Source organism: Acomys minous, assembly GCF_964271855.1.
Source record: "Acomys minous genome assembly, chromosome: 4".
NCBI classification, from domain to species: domain Eukaryota; kingdom Metazoa; phylum Chordata; class Mammalia; order Rodentia; family Muridae; genus Acomys; species Acomys minous.
In genome coordinates this window covers 25,591,444-25,605,705 of record NC_140486.1, presented here as the reverse complement: position 1 = coordinate 25,605,705, position 14,262 = coordinate 25,591,444, and the positions used below count along the sequence as shown (strand labels likewise).

The 14,262-nt window shown below is 43.7% G+C and overlaps 1 protein-coding gene across 4 annotated transcripts in view; it reads left to right on the top strand.

Annotated features, from left to right (window-relative positions):
• Positions 1 to 291: 291 nt before the first annotated feature.
• Positions 292 to 14,262, top strand: part of HTR4 (5-hydroxytryptamine receptor 4) — a 190,779-nt gene continuing 176,808 nt past the window's right edge. For 2 of the 4 annotated variants that reach the window (XM_084780325.1, XM_084780322.1), the window contains exon 1: positions 815 to 948. The gene's annotated coding sequence lies outside the window, so the exon portion shown is untranslated. Of the gene's footprint in view, positions 663 to 814; positions 949 to 1,077; positions 1,154 to 14,262 lie in introns of those variants that run through there. The other 2 variants (XM_084780323.1, XM_084780324.1) reach the window with 2 other exon arrangements.

The window sequence follows — 14,262 nt, the reverse complement described above, 5'->3', positions numbered from 1 at the left end:
ACTCTCAGTTTGCACTGAGTGTGAGGGCTTCCAGTGTGAGAGCACTGAGGCTGGCTTCAGTCTAGTCACACGGTCAAGGTCACAGGTGGTCAGAACTGGAAGAACCCGCTAAGTTAACCTCTGACAGGGAGGCAAGGAGTGAACTAACAAGAACAGGGCTGATCCCTTAGGGAGCCTCAGACAACAGACTGCACTAACTCTGAAGAATTTGTAATCCAGTTCTCAAAGTGTCTGGAATTCTCTTGCTCTGGGCCAGGCCGAGTCAGGCATGAGAAGAAGGAAGTAGGCTGCACAGAGGGAGGATTGCCTCTGGCACGGGGCACCTCAGAGTTTATTGTGTCTGAATAGAGGAAGTGGGTACTCAAGAGGTGAACAGATTTGCCCAAGGTCAACAAGGAGTCTGCAGTGAGGCCAGGGTTTGCTCCCTGTCCCCAGCGAATGGGTACAGTTCTGGTCAGCGAGAGAACATGCTGGCCAGCCCAGAGGTGTGAGATCAGTGCACCCTCTGCGCCCACTCCCTTGGGTGCCCCTCTGCACAGGTGGCGCTCAGCGTGCCCTGTGGGGGCGGCAGCGAGCCGGACCGCAGGGACTCCCAAGCTGGGGGCTGTGGAGCCCGCTGAGCCCAGCTTGGTTAGGAGGAGAACGATGCTCTGCGTGTCCAGGTGAGCCCAGGCTGGGGTCTCCAGCCGGAGCTGGTGCCAGGTGCCTGCCTTCTCGCCTTTTCCCAGCGCGGGGGCTGGAGCCCGCATTAAGGGGGCGGCGGCAAGGGCGCAGGCAGTGGCGGGGAGCGCTGCTCAGTGCAGCAGCGGGCCGGCAGAAGCAGGGCTCTGCGCTAAAGGTGGCCGCAGCGATCTGCCAGGGCTCTGCTCTCCCTAGCCTTCCGCAGCCCCGTGGTGTGGTGTTCGGAGTGCTCCAAGAGATCAGAACCCCAGGAGCCCACGTGTGCAGGTGGGGATGCCGAGAGGGGGCGGGGCGGGATGCCCGGGTTGGAGGGAGGGGGGCTTCAGGGTTCTGTACTTCCGACACCCACCAGCCTTTGTCGCAGGGATGGGCTCTGTGTTGGTGTGGGTGGGTGGACTGTCTGTCTGGGTAGGACCTGTCTGCAGCAGCGTGGGACCACTGAAGGTTGAACGGCTGCTCTGCACTTGTGTAGGTAAGTAGTTGTGAAACAACATGTGTGTTCACTGTATGAGGTTGTGTGTGAAAAGGAGAGGGGGAAAGGAGAGGAGGAGTGGGAGAGGGAGGAGAGGAGAGGAGAAGAGAGGGAGGGAGGGAGGGGGGCAGTCTGTGTATCTATCCTTATTGGTGGCTAATTTGATGTATGATGTCTCGGTAGACTGTGGATAATCGTGAATGTGTGACTGAGTGTGCCCTCTGTGTGTAATGTGTAACGAGACACTTCCGTCTTGTGTATATAAGCATCAGGCATGTGTGTAGCGAGTGGCATGAACGTGGATCTTCTGTGCTGCATGATGTCTCAGTCACTGGCAGTACTAGGGACCATCCTGTCATTGCCTTTCGTAGAATCCAATCTCAGTTTAAGATGCTTCTTGTGCAGGCTTGCACCTTGTGCGTGGCACACTGCTGGCGGCTTCTGAAAGAAGTGGCTGTTGATTCAGGCGAATGCTAATTGGAGAAGGTGAAGAAGTCATGGCAAGTTCTTGGCTTCTTAGAGTTCAATATTAGGAAAAAGAAATCTTGGCGGTTTCCCATTGAACCCATGGGGGGTCGGGGGAAGCCCAAAGTGTGTCTTAAGGAATAGATTTGACATGAAAGTGCATTTCAGTGAGGGGACACCGGTGCAAACTTGCTCTCTTGGCCTTCTTATTGCTGGGGTGGAATTCTTTGGGTCATGAAGCTGTCAGTGGCCCTGGCTCAGGGAGTTCAGCATCAGTGACCAAAGGAGGAGAGGTTGCTAGTTGTTGCTTGTGAGCACAGCTAGGGAAGGAAAATATTGGTGACGGATGTGGAGCCTGAGAAACAAGGAAGGAGTCAGGAAGAGGACAAGACCCACAGAGTCCTGACAAGCAGTTTCCATCTAGGAAATATCTTCATATAGGGGAGGAAATTCAGAAAATAACCAGATGTTCTAGCATTCCAGAGTCATTTTTAAATGTTTCACTTATTTTCTCTGTGCATCTTATTCTAATCTCCCTGTTGTGTTTGCATCATTTCCTCTTCTGGGGAATATCCTTGTTATATTTATTTTTATGTGCTAGAGTCACAGTTGGTATTTAAACTCTGGGACTCGAGTGAAGTTGCCAGGAGCATCAGGGAGCCTTTAATCCACCCAGGAGCAATTAGGGGTGCCAGAACCCCAGAACAATATTACCTCCAGTTTACCCTAAGGTTTCCAGGTTTCACTTCTAATGTGATTCCTCAGGCCATTAAACCCAATGTGTTTTCTCTGTCTTCTGGACTCACCACCGTCAATCACCCTTGCTGCTCACCCTCCCACTTCCCCACAGTCACTGACGGAAGGGCAGCACCTGGAGCTGTCATAAGCAACATACCACCCCAGCCTGTACCCTGGGTTCCCCATGTTGCTGACGCATCATCCCCCAAGTCATCTATGACGTCATCCTTCAGTTATCTCCCTTCATCAGGAGCTGCCAAAGCTTAATCAATTGGCAATTTGTCTGATTTTCTGGATCCAATCTTTTCCCTTTTCTTATTCTCACCACTGCCTCCGAAGCAGACTCAGGGTATGACTACGGGAGGTGGGGGTGGGGAGAACAAACTCAAGAAAGGAGAGATCCTCTGGGTATATTCCAAGGAGTGGAATAGCTGGGTCCTGAGGAAGCCCTATTCCCATTTTTCTGAGATAGCACCAGATAGATTTCCAAAGTGGTTGTACTAGTTTGCATTCCCACCAGCAATGAAGGAGTGTTCCTCTCTCCCCACATCCTCGCCAGCATGTGGTGTCGCTTGAATTTTTGATCTTAGCCATTCTGATGGGTGTAAGATGGAATCTCAGCGTTGTTTTGATTTGCATTTCCCTGATGATTAAGGAGGTTGAGCATTTCTTTAAGTGTTTCTCAGCCATTTGATATTCCTCTGTTGAGAATTCTCTGTTTAGTTCCATGCCCCATTTCTCGATTGGGTTATTTGGTTTGGTGGTATTTAATTTCTTGAGTTCTTTATATATTTTGGATATTAGACCTTTGTCAGATGTGGGGTTAGTGAAGATCTTTTCCCAGTCTGTAGACTGTCGCTTTGTACTCTTTACGGTGTCATCTGCCTTACAGAAGCTTTTCAGCCTCATGAGGTCCCATTTATTAATTGTTGACATTAATGCCTGGGCTGTTGGTGTTCTGTTCAGGAAGTTGTCTCCTGTGCCAATATGTTCCAGGCTGCTCCAGCACACAGCAAGAAAATTTGCTCAACCATGTTCATAGCAGCCCTATTCATAATAGCCAGAACATGGAAACAGCCTAAGTGTCCCTCAGTAGAAGAATGGATAAAGAAACTGTGGTACATATACACTATGGAATACTATTCAGCTATTAAAAACAAGGAATTCCCAAAATTTGTGGATAAATGGATTGAGCTAGAAATGATCATAATGAGTGAGTTAACTCAGAAGCAGAAAGACTCAAATGGTATATACTCACTTATATCTGCATATTAGCCCAACGGGCATGTCCCACGAAAGCCTTCACTTACCAGGAAACAGAGACAGAGGAGAGGACATTCTAGTGGGACTCTAGATGTGAGATTCATGAGAGAAAGGCAAAGTAGAAGGACCCAGAGGGTCCTAGGAGCCTACAAGTAGAACATTATGATAGGCAGATTTGGGCACAGGGGTCCCACTCAAACTAGGCACCAGACAAGGACAATACAGGCGGTAAACCTTAAACCCCTACCCAGATCTAGACAATGGACAGAACACTCTCCACAGTAAAGTGGAGAGTGGGATATTACGTTCTCACACACTCTGGTGCCACACCTCTGACCATGTCCCCTGGATGGGGAGACCTGATGGCACTCAGAGGAAGGACAGCAGGTTACCAAGAAGAGACTTGATACCCTATGATCATATAGAGGGGGAGGTAATCCCCCTCAGGAACTGTCATAGGGGAGGGGAATAAGGGGAAAATGGGAGGGAGGGAAGAATGGGAGGATACAAGGGACGGGATAACCATTGAGATGTAACAAGAATAAATTAATAAAAAAAAAAAAAAGAAAAGAAAAAAAAAAAAAAAAAAAGAAAAAAAAAAAAAAAGAAAGGAGAGATCCTTGTGATCACCTGTGTCCAACTAAAAAACTCTGTCAGTTCTTAATGAGTGTCATAGGCGTGACTTAGCTCAGGTCTCCGCCTCCCTCAGTCTTAGTTTCTTCACTTGAAAAAGTAGAAACAAAAGATCTTAACTAGAGTCTTGATGCTGTATCATTTTGAGGGATTCTCTTCCCCACTGAAAACACTGTGATTGCCACTGTTTTTTTTTAAGCAATAATAATTTTAACTAATGTTTCATGTGAACCTTTAAAAATTTAGTAACCTTTGAAAAAAATCTTGTTCGATTTTGGGGGAAAGATGTGGGTAAAGAGGAGAAGTGAGATGTACTGTTGTTTGATGTTGAGGGTTAACTTCAAACAACATGTAATAATGTTTGAGGCGTTTTAAAGGTCACTCAGTTTTCATCTTCGTGAGGTGCCAGAGTCTGCCTTATTAAGATAATGTCATGTTAACGTTATAATTCATGTTTTCTCAGGCCTCAACAGCACTGGCATTTGGGATAGATGATTCTTGTTGTCCTGTGCATTGTAGCATATTTAACAACATCCCTAGCATCCATTAATTCCCCAACATTACAACAACCAAAACTACTCCCAAGCACTGCTCACTGTGCCGGGGCAGGGGACAGTCTTCTCACACTCTAGTTGAGAATCACTGCTATCACAACTTGTCACCTTGTAGCTTTATACAGCCACACGCCACAACCAAACACTTGCTATGTTGCTGTCTGTCATCCCATCCTGTTTCATGTTAGCCACCCTCACATAACCTCCTTTATTTGTTCTGGGTTTTCTCTGCCTGCAAGTACTCAAGATGTGCTGAAGGCCAAGAAGCATTTCAGAGGCTACTCAAGATGTGCTGAAGGCCAAGAAACATTAATAGTCTTAATAACTCACATTAACCCAGCCCTTGATATGTACCAGGCACAGTTCTAAATGCGTTTTGTGGATAGTCGCATTTAATCTTCATTAAGAATCCTAGGAGGGAGAGAGAGAGAGAGAGAGAGAGAGAGAGAGAGAGAGAGAGAGAGAGAGAGAGAGAGAGAGAGAGAACTATTGCCTTCATTTTAGAAATACAGGACTCAAGCTTATAGAGGTAAAATAACGTTTGGTTCCCTCAGCTATTGGGTGTAGGAGCTGGAACTGGCTGGTGTGATGTCTTGCTGCAGCTCCGTGTTGGGACCTTCACACTGTACTGCCTTGCATCAATGAGATTCAGCGTTCCAGGCTAGATAGGAGGAGCTAAAAAATTCCTTAGCCTAATTGTAGGACCAAGTCTGCCTCTAAGAAGGATTCTAAAGACTCTAGGTTGTAAATTGTGTTCAGTTGTCGTATGTGACCCTTCATTAAAAAAAAAAAAACCTTTCTCTTATTCAGAATTAGCTCAAAGGTATGTGTATAGTGAGAGGGTGGTATCTAGGCAGGGTCATGGAAGAGACAGTGTGAAGGAAAATGGAAGGAGGTGAAGGGACCAAATAGTGTACAAGGTTTTTTATTTCTATTAATTCTACCTCACTGTCAGTCTTTGTCATCAAAGTTAAAGTTCCTGCATTTTCAACTCTCTCTTTAGTCTTTCGAGCCTGCTCTTTGAGCACCTTATTCTGCATGCTATTGACTTCCTCCTGTTGTAGCAGAGGTAAAATAAAATGTAAATGGCTCTTCAACAGGGTAGTTGATAGGCCTGGCCTGCAATAGTGTTAGAGTAAGGGTGACTCTGGTAGCCTTGGGAATCCAAGGCTGACTAAGAAGGCTGCCTGCTGGACCCACAGACTCACAAGCTCTGGCTCTGTACATCCGTGGTTTGGTTGAGTGAGTGGCCTTCAATCTTTGATGAGCAACAAAATAATCTACTGGGCTGGCTAGAGCCATGGCTTCTGATATGTGTCTGGGTTAGCTTAGGAGAATTTTCACTCTGAATGGAGCAACATGCTGTTGCTGCTTCGCTGGAAACCACAATTGGGGCTAAGCCTTAGATACGTTTTTTTAAAAACCCTAACACATCCTTTTATTGAGAAGATGATATTTTAAAAATAACTAAGCACAGCATTAATGAAAAGGAATTGGTGGAGCAAAATCCAAAAACAATAAGAGCAATGGACTCACATCTCTCGTTAAGCAACTGCCTCAGATCTTTCCATATCTTGGTCCACACCCACCTCTACCTCAATTTGGATGATAAGATACCCCAATACTCACAGGATAATCCAGCCCCAAAGTCCTTTACTACATTGCATGATGCCAAGCATATCTAGCTTTTGTTTTTTTTGTGCAGTTGCATTGTATTTCCTTTTCTTTCAGATCTACATTAGAATGATGGAGAAAATCAGTGGAAATCAACACATTTAGGTGTAACTGATGAAAATCTTAAATACGGATCAGAAAGCTTCTTTAAAAAATGAAACATAAACTCAGTCAAGCCCTCCATGCCTCCTGAGTCCCAACATCTGCTTTTGGTTTTGCATGATCACGTCCAAACTATGGACCCTTAAGAACTTCTTCAGAAATATCTTTTTAAAAAAGATTTATTTGCCAGGTATAGTGGCACACACCTTTAATCCTAGTATTGGGGAGGCAGAAGAAGGTGTGTATCTCTGTGAGTTTGAGACCAGCCTGGTCTACAGAGTGAGTGGGTTCCAGGACAGCAAGAGCTGCATAAGTAAAACTCTGTCTCAACCACCACCACCACCACCACCACCACCACCACCACCACCACCACCAATGATCTATTTAATTTTACTTGTATGAGTGCTTGCCTGCATGTATATATGTGTGCCCTGTGCGCGTATAATACCTGACAGACCAGAAGAGGGTACTGGATTCCATGACACAGGAGTTATAGAAGGTTGTAAGCAATTATGTGGTTCCTAGAAACCAAATCTGGGTCCTCTGCAAGAACAGTAGACATTGCTTTTTTCCTACTTGCCAAGTAGCTGTATCTCAAGTAGATGAACTCAAGGCCAGCACTGAGGTCAACGAGGTCACAAGCACCAACAACTCCCACTGCTCCGATCCTATACACAACTCACCTCTCCAACAAGTAGTCTCCCTGACTCCTTTCATACAGCCCAGGTTAGTGCAGATGCTTTCACTGAACTAATAAATGCATTTTCTCCAACGTTTCAAATTTCCTATGAAAAAAGCATAGACTGGGAAATTACTATTATAGATAATTCTTTACTATGTTCCAAGAACTCTTTTGTGTGTGTGTGTGTGTGTGTGTGTGTGTGTGTGTGTGTGTGTATGTGTGTGTGTATGTGTGTGTGTTTCAATTTGAAATAGTACATCTGGAAGATAGATGGGCTGACTATCCTAAGGACACCTGACAGCTGGAGACCTGGGGCTTACATGAAGAAAGCAAGGAAGTCAATCTGATAGGATGCTAAGAACTCCTTGGTTGGGGTATGATTTAAAATATATTCTTTCACATACTTGTAGATGCCAAGGGGGCAGGGAGCTTTTGAAGATGTCTTCATGCACTAAATAAAACTAAGCCGGGAAAGTTGAACTTGGGACTCGCTAAGACAGGCATCCTTTTGTGGGATGGCTTAGCAGGTAAAGAGCTGGGCTTTGGAGCCGCTTTCCCATGTTACCTTGAACAGCACCCATTTTGTTATGTCTCAGTTTATCTGTCTGTGAAATGAGGATAACTGTAGCTCAGCCCCATAGTGTCGTGTGAAGACAAAATGGGATGATGCATAAAAGAGTTTGATTGTAGGCCCACTTAAGATGGTTCTTTATTGAGTTAAATGGGCTTCTGAAAAATCTATTGGTACAGTTTCATTTTTCCCATTTTGGGGGAGGGCAGGGCAGATGTTTTTGGGAGGAGAGTGTAGACATAAGCATTTTAGAAGTGACATTTTTATCAAGGAAATGTTGGGATTCTGCTTAAGCATTTTCAGGTAAGAATGTGTCAGTAGCTTCTGTCCACTGAGATTGCATTGGCAAAGCTAATTGGATAGGACGATTTGCATATTATATCTGAAATATAGAATTCTGCAAAGCTATTTTCTAGCCCAAGAGTTTCAGAAGCCATGGAAGAAGGAGATATGCTGCAGAGACCTTGTTCTTGGCATGCTCAGCAAATCCTGGGACCTAGGACTCTTACTCATTGGGCTGTGTAAACAGATAAAGAAACATTGTGGAGGAGGTTCCCAGAAAAGGGTCCTTACCTGGACAGATGCTCTCTATCCGTGTCGCCTTTCCAGAACTTCCCCCACAGTTCATCCGCACAGAACAACCACCAGGGTATTTGATAATTGGAGATTCCTAGCTTTTCTGGACCTGCAATTTTGGAAGAGGTTTTGAGATTCATCTACACTTGAGAACCACCGGCTTCAAAGCCTGAATTTAGGTTTAATGAAAACTTTGGCTTCGGTTGCTCCCAGTTTCAAGTATCTGACTTTAAAGGTGAAAGACTCATGAAGCGTTGTCATGCTCAGCTTCCTTGTGGGCAACAGGGATGGCTTCTGTACTCACATCTCAGAGTAGGAGACACACGTCATCAGGTGCATCGCTTCCATTTTGAAGACTCACCACAGGAAATAATTCCTCGGTGACTGACTGCACCTTGTTAGGAAGTGGGCTAACATTACAGAATTCACTGGGAACCTAGTGTAGAAGTGTATATATTTGCATTAATCATGAAAGGTTGATGTTACACATGCTGCCACGCCATGGGTGACACCATCAGGGTAGGAAGAGTTAAGTAATTTGCCAACTCTTACTGTCATCCTAGCAGTTGTGAGGACTAGAACAGATTTCAGGGCTGTAGCTTGAATTTTGGGTTGACAAAGTCTCTGGGTCGTTTTCTGTATGGCCTACAAGCTAAGAGCCATTTTACATTTCAAATTGTTAGGAATATATCAAGTGAAAATTTTATGAAATTCAGATTTCCATGTCAATTTGTTGGAACACAGCCATACAATTTTATTTCTATAATGTCTGTGGCTGCTCTCAGACAACCTGCGTAGTTTGTTACTTAGGGGGATGCCTTTATACTCTGAAAAGCCCAAAACTCCTAAGTAGCCCTTTATAGAAGGGCACAGTATGTTGCCTCTGCTGCTTTAAAAAAACTACGCCCATGCACCCCAAATCCCAGTCATCTGAATTCCGTCCCTTTGGGAATCTTGCCAACACTCATACCATCTGGAACATTATCTGCACAGCATTTTCTGTTAGGTTAATTAATTTTCCTTAAATGAATTTATCTTTAAAAATATCAAAACTGTAAGTGTAAGTCAATAGCATTTTCAAGAACTAGAAGACACCATTAGAAGAGGGCACACACAGTGAGGGAGAACACAGCTAGATAGTAGGTGATGCCTACAGTTCTTCCTATATTCCTCATGATGTCTTCACTATTTTCCCATAGGCTGCCTTGACTTTCAGTGACATACTTGCATTGTTTGTGGAGATCCCTCCTAGAGGTGCCTGGGAATCCCCCATGATCCTCTGTGACCAGCCTTAAGTGACAAATTACAGGTGTGGGAGTGCTGATGCCCCAGTTACTGCCCACCCCTTTAAGAGGCTCTGAGGCATATGATGTCCTCATTCCCCAAAGCTTCCCTGTAACTTTTGTTTCAGTGTCTGAGTAACATCTTTCTCATGGGCTGCCTCTCTCTTTTCTTTTCTCTTCCTTTCTTTTTAATAATCACCATCCCTTCACAGTTTACCTTCACTTGCCAGAAAAACTATGTGAACTCATCTTCACATTGAGATCTGCTCCTGGGTTCCCAACTAAGATAATGGTGTGAGTCTTGTTAAAGACTATAGGCAAGGGGCCTGTTCTTTGATGATGATGATGATGATGATGATGATGATGATGATGATGATGATTAGTGAATAGCAGGAAGATTATCCTTTAAATTATTTTTCAAGGCCATAATATAATTACATTATTTATCCCTACCCATTCCTCCCTCCAAACCATCCCACATACACCTCCTTGCAAATTCATGGCCTCTTTTTTCATTATATACATATATAGCCTGAAATAGCAGGAAGATTTTCAAAGACAAATCAGCACACATCTGAGTCCTTCTCCTCAACATAAACAACAGTGTTTAAAATAGAAAACGAGGGACTCAGGAGATGGCTTTGTGGTTCAGAGAGTCTGCTGCTCTTATAGAGGATCCAAGTGTGATTGTCAGCACCACCCACACAGCTGGTTTACAACTCCAGATCCCAGGGATCAAATACTTCTCTCTGGACTCTGAGATCACCTGTATTCCATATGCATACACACAGAGAGGGGGGGTGCGTAATTATAAAATAAAAACTTGGTGAAATAGAAAATGAAAACAGAACACATTTTCCACTGTACTATGTTCTAGTACTCAATTAGTTCTCAATGCTGGAGCCACCTGTTTCCTGTCGTCATACTCTTTCTCAAGCAGTAGGAGAACTGTGTCTGGCCAATGTGCCACCTTGGTTCTGAAAAGAGAGGCCCTGGAGCAGCAACATCAACAGTACCTATGAACTTGTTATACATAAGGGTTATAAACCCATTCGACCAGAAACGTGAGGGGGCCATTTTGTTTTAACAAGCCTGCAGGTGGTTCTCATGCATGAAAGCTACAGCCCAACCATAAACAGCCTCGTGTTTTGTTCTGTTCTCATTGCGTGCTTGGATTTCATCAGAAATTCAAACTCATCTCCTCCTTGCTTTCTGCCCTCAGATGTGACTCATGGCTTTCTGGCCTCTTTTTGTGAGGTGGACTCTTGCCAAGGCACACAGGTCGATAACTGGAAAACTGGGGATTTGAGTGATCTACCAAATAGCAAGTCTCAAACTTCTCTCCAGACCTCTATTCCCACCCCCACCCCCATACCCCAATATGGGACTAATTCCTTCTCCAATTGTGACGTCATGGTGCACATTTAACAGATGCTTGCCAATTGTGCCCCTGGGTCTCCTTATAGACTCTGTTGTCAAAAGGAGATGTTGATCAAGTGATCACAAAAATCTGTTTTAAGTGATTCTTATTCTCCTTTCCATGCTGAAATGCCAAGATGGATCCTTAGTTGGTCCTGGCTTGTCTCTGACAAGCCTTCTGTACTTCCAGTATTCCTTGAAGGTTGGGATCCCCACCTTGTAAGAAGTCTGTTTTCTACAAACATTCCTATCTAGGAACAGACATGGCATTCTTGCTGCTTCTTTGTCTTTCCTATCATCTGTTATTTTCCCTGTGAGGTGGACAAAGTGAGCCTCTTCCATGGTCTTCACTGTTTAAAGCAGCAGTTTCTAGCCATGATGCTAAACTTGCCACTGAGCAATAGCTTATTTATCCAGGACGAATATTTCCTTTAGTTACTTTTGAAAAAATATATTAAAGAGTGTTTTGTATTCACACACACATATGCGTGCACACACACACACACACACACACACACACACACACACACACACACACACACACATTCATGGGCCCTAGCATGCTAACACCCCAAGTATGACTGAATTGGCTCTTATGTGAATTTCTACACAAGAAAATTAGATTGTTACTTAGGACAAATTATCCTAGACCACAGCTCAAGTGGCATTTTGGCTACCAATTCTGGTAGATCAAGCTTGTGGAACATAGGTACTCCCCCCCCCATTTGTGCTATACAAATTTGTATCTGTGCACCAAAACATAAATGCTTAAATAAAAAAAAATAATATGGATTTGGGAAGATGGTTTTTAACAGAGATAATCTTTTTCTAAAATGAATATATCAATTGACAGAGGTTAGAAAGATTGTGAAAATAATATTCTACAAATTCCAAGTGGTTTCTGGGTAAATAGCCAAGTAAATAGCTAAGGAGAATAAGTTTTCTTGTTCAGGGAGAATTTGCACAACTGCATTTTCAGATGATTTATTACCTTTTTTAAAAAGCACATTTTTTTACTTTAAGAGAGTTTGTGCTGGTGGAAATCACAGCAAACATGAAATTTATGACTGCTTTGAGGTTACCTGTTGTGTGATGCTGGTGAGGTTGTGTACTTTGGAGCTTATGGTTGGTGACAGGCTAGACCATTGAGGTGAGGAGGTCAACAGTACACACTTGAACAGTTAACTTTTATAATAAATACCTGCTGCTATCATCATCATCATCATCATCGTCATCATCATCATTTTGCTCTGCCTAGAAGATGGGTGAAATATGTTTGATATAGTATATGCATTTCCTTTAATATCTGTAATCTGTAATTCCTTGAAAATTTTCTCTGTGCTCATCCCACCCAGTAATCTGCATCTTTCCATTCCATGTCTGGGCAACCTAAGCTCTTGATTGGTGAACAGACTTGCTTACGAGGAACAGTGAGTCTGTAGCAGGGAAGGGCTGAGAACACACAGCCCGTAACTTCTCTGTCTAGTGCTCTTGCGAGTATGCCAGGCTTCTAGCCTTGATTTGGCTTTTTAAGATACATAATGTTTTACTTATTTCTGACACTTGTCCAAAACAAAGATATCGAGTCTGACCTTTGATGTAGAAATGTAACCCATGTAGGCATATTCTAAAAAGAAATGTTGTCCCTCTAAGCATAGTTATGCATAAATATCCGCTCATGCAACCAAATCCAAGGAAAGCAAACAGGACACAGCAAAGCAAACTGAGGTTATGACTTAGCTCCAGGTGGGAAGGTGTTGGCCACGTACCAAACTACATTGATCTTCCCTTCCAATAGGTGGGAACTATGACAGGTGAGTCCAGTGTGCATATTTCTTACAATAGAGATGCAACCACATACTTTCTGTTAACATTTAACAACGGTTTTCTAGCAGTGTTTCAGACCATTCGGAGGCATACTCACCTTGTGGATTTTCATACCTTTAGTCATTAAAATCATAGAAGCCAGAAAACTGAGGGTTCAGGTCAGCAGTTTGGAGGGCTGTAAAGATGAATTCTTCTTCTTCCTCTTTTTACTCTGTAAGGAGCAGTGTTGTGTGGGAATATGTCTGTCAAAGAAAATAAGCTCTGAAGAGTCTATGTTGTGTGCTCCTGTTGTTTTCTCTTATGACGTGTACAATTCCAGTGGCTGAGCTTGTTGTGGTCCTGAAAGGATACCAAGACACTCACCCCTCACATGATAGAAAGGATTGTTTGGCTTTCTCTTCATATTTACCCCTAAAACTTACCAGGCTCTTTTTTTCTGGATGACATAATCTCAAAGTGTTTCTTGAAGGGAGGCTCATATGGAGAGCAGTGTTCCTTCTTTTTTAGACTAAGCAGCAGGATGCAACATAACTGTCATTAACACACCCATGACTTAGGGGTAGGGGGAGAACTGATATTGAATCTTGCTGTACCCGAGGCTCAGAGAGCATGTGAGGAAACAGGGCAAGAAGGGTTCTAGGAGCTAGAAGAACTGGAAGGTTGCTTAGGTCTCCTAGAAATGCCAGAGAAGCCACACCCACATGGTCTCATCAACGTGTGATAAACCTTGAGCTCCTGAATTCAGAGTTATGCATTCTCAGGTTTGTCAAGTCTTCACTACGTAACTTTGCAAGTTAATTAAACTCTGTGGCCCCTCAGGCTCCTCATCTGTGGGTTGGAGATAAAGATTCAGAGATGGAAGGAATAAAGAAACTGTCTGGCATTCATAGCTATTTAGTTAATGACAGCTAATTAAAATGAAATGGACTCACCTATTAAAATTGTTTTTTTTTTATGTGTACATAAATAAAAGTCTTTGCCTACGTATATACCCAGTGTATATGTGTGACTGTGCCTGCAGAAGCCAGAAAGAGGGCACTGGATCCCTAGGATTACTAGTATTACAAACAATCATGGGCTGGCATGTGGGAGCTAGGAACAGAGCCCAGGTCCTCTGAAAGAGCAGCTGTGTGCTTGACTGCTAAGTATTTCTTCACTCTGGCTTTGGCTACCTTTTGCTTACAGTATTTCCCAGTGAGAAATTTGCAGACTGCCAAAACTTAATTTCTTCATTGGCAAAATGAATTAATTACTTAATTTGACCGACAAATCTACAGAGAGACTGAGAAACCTGTAATGTGCTAGGCAGTTTTCTAGGCTTT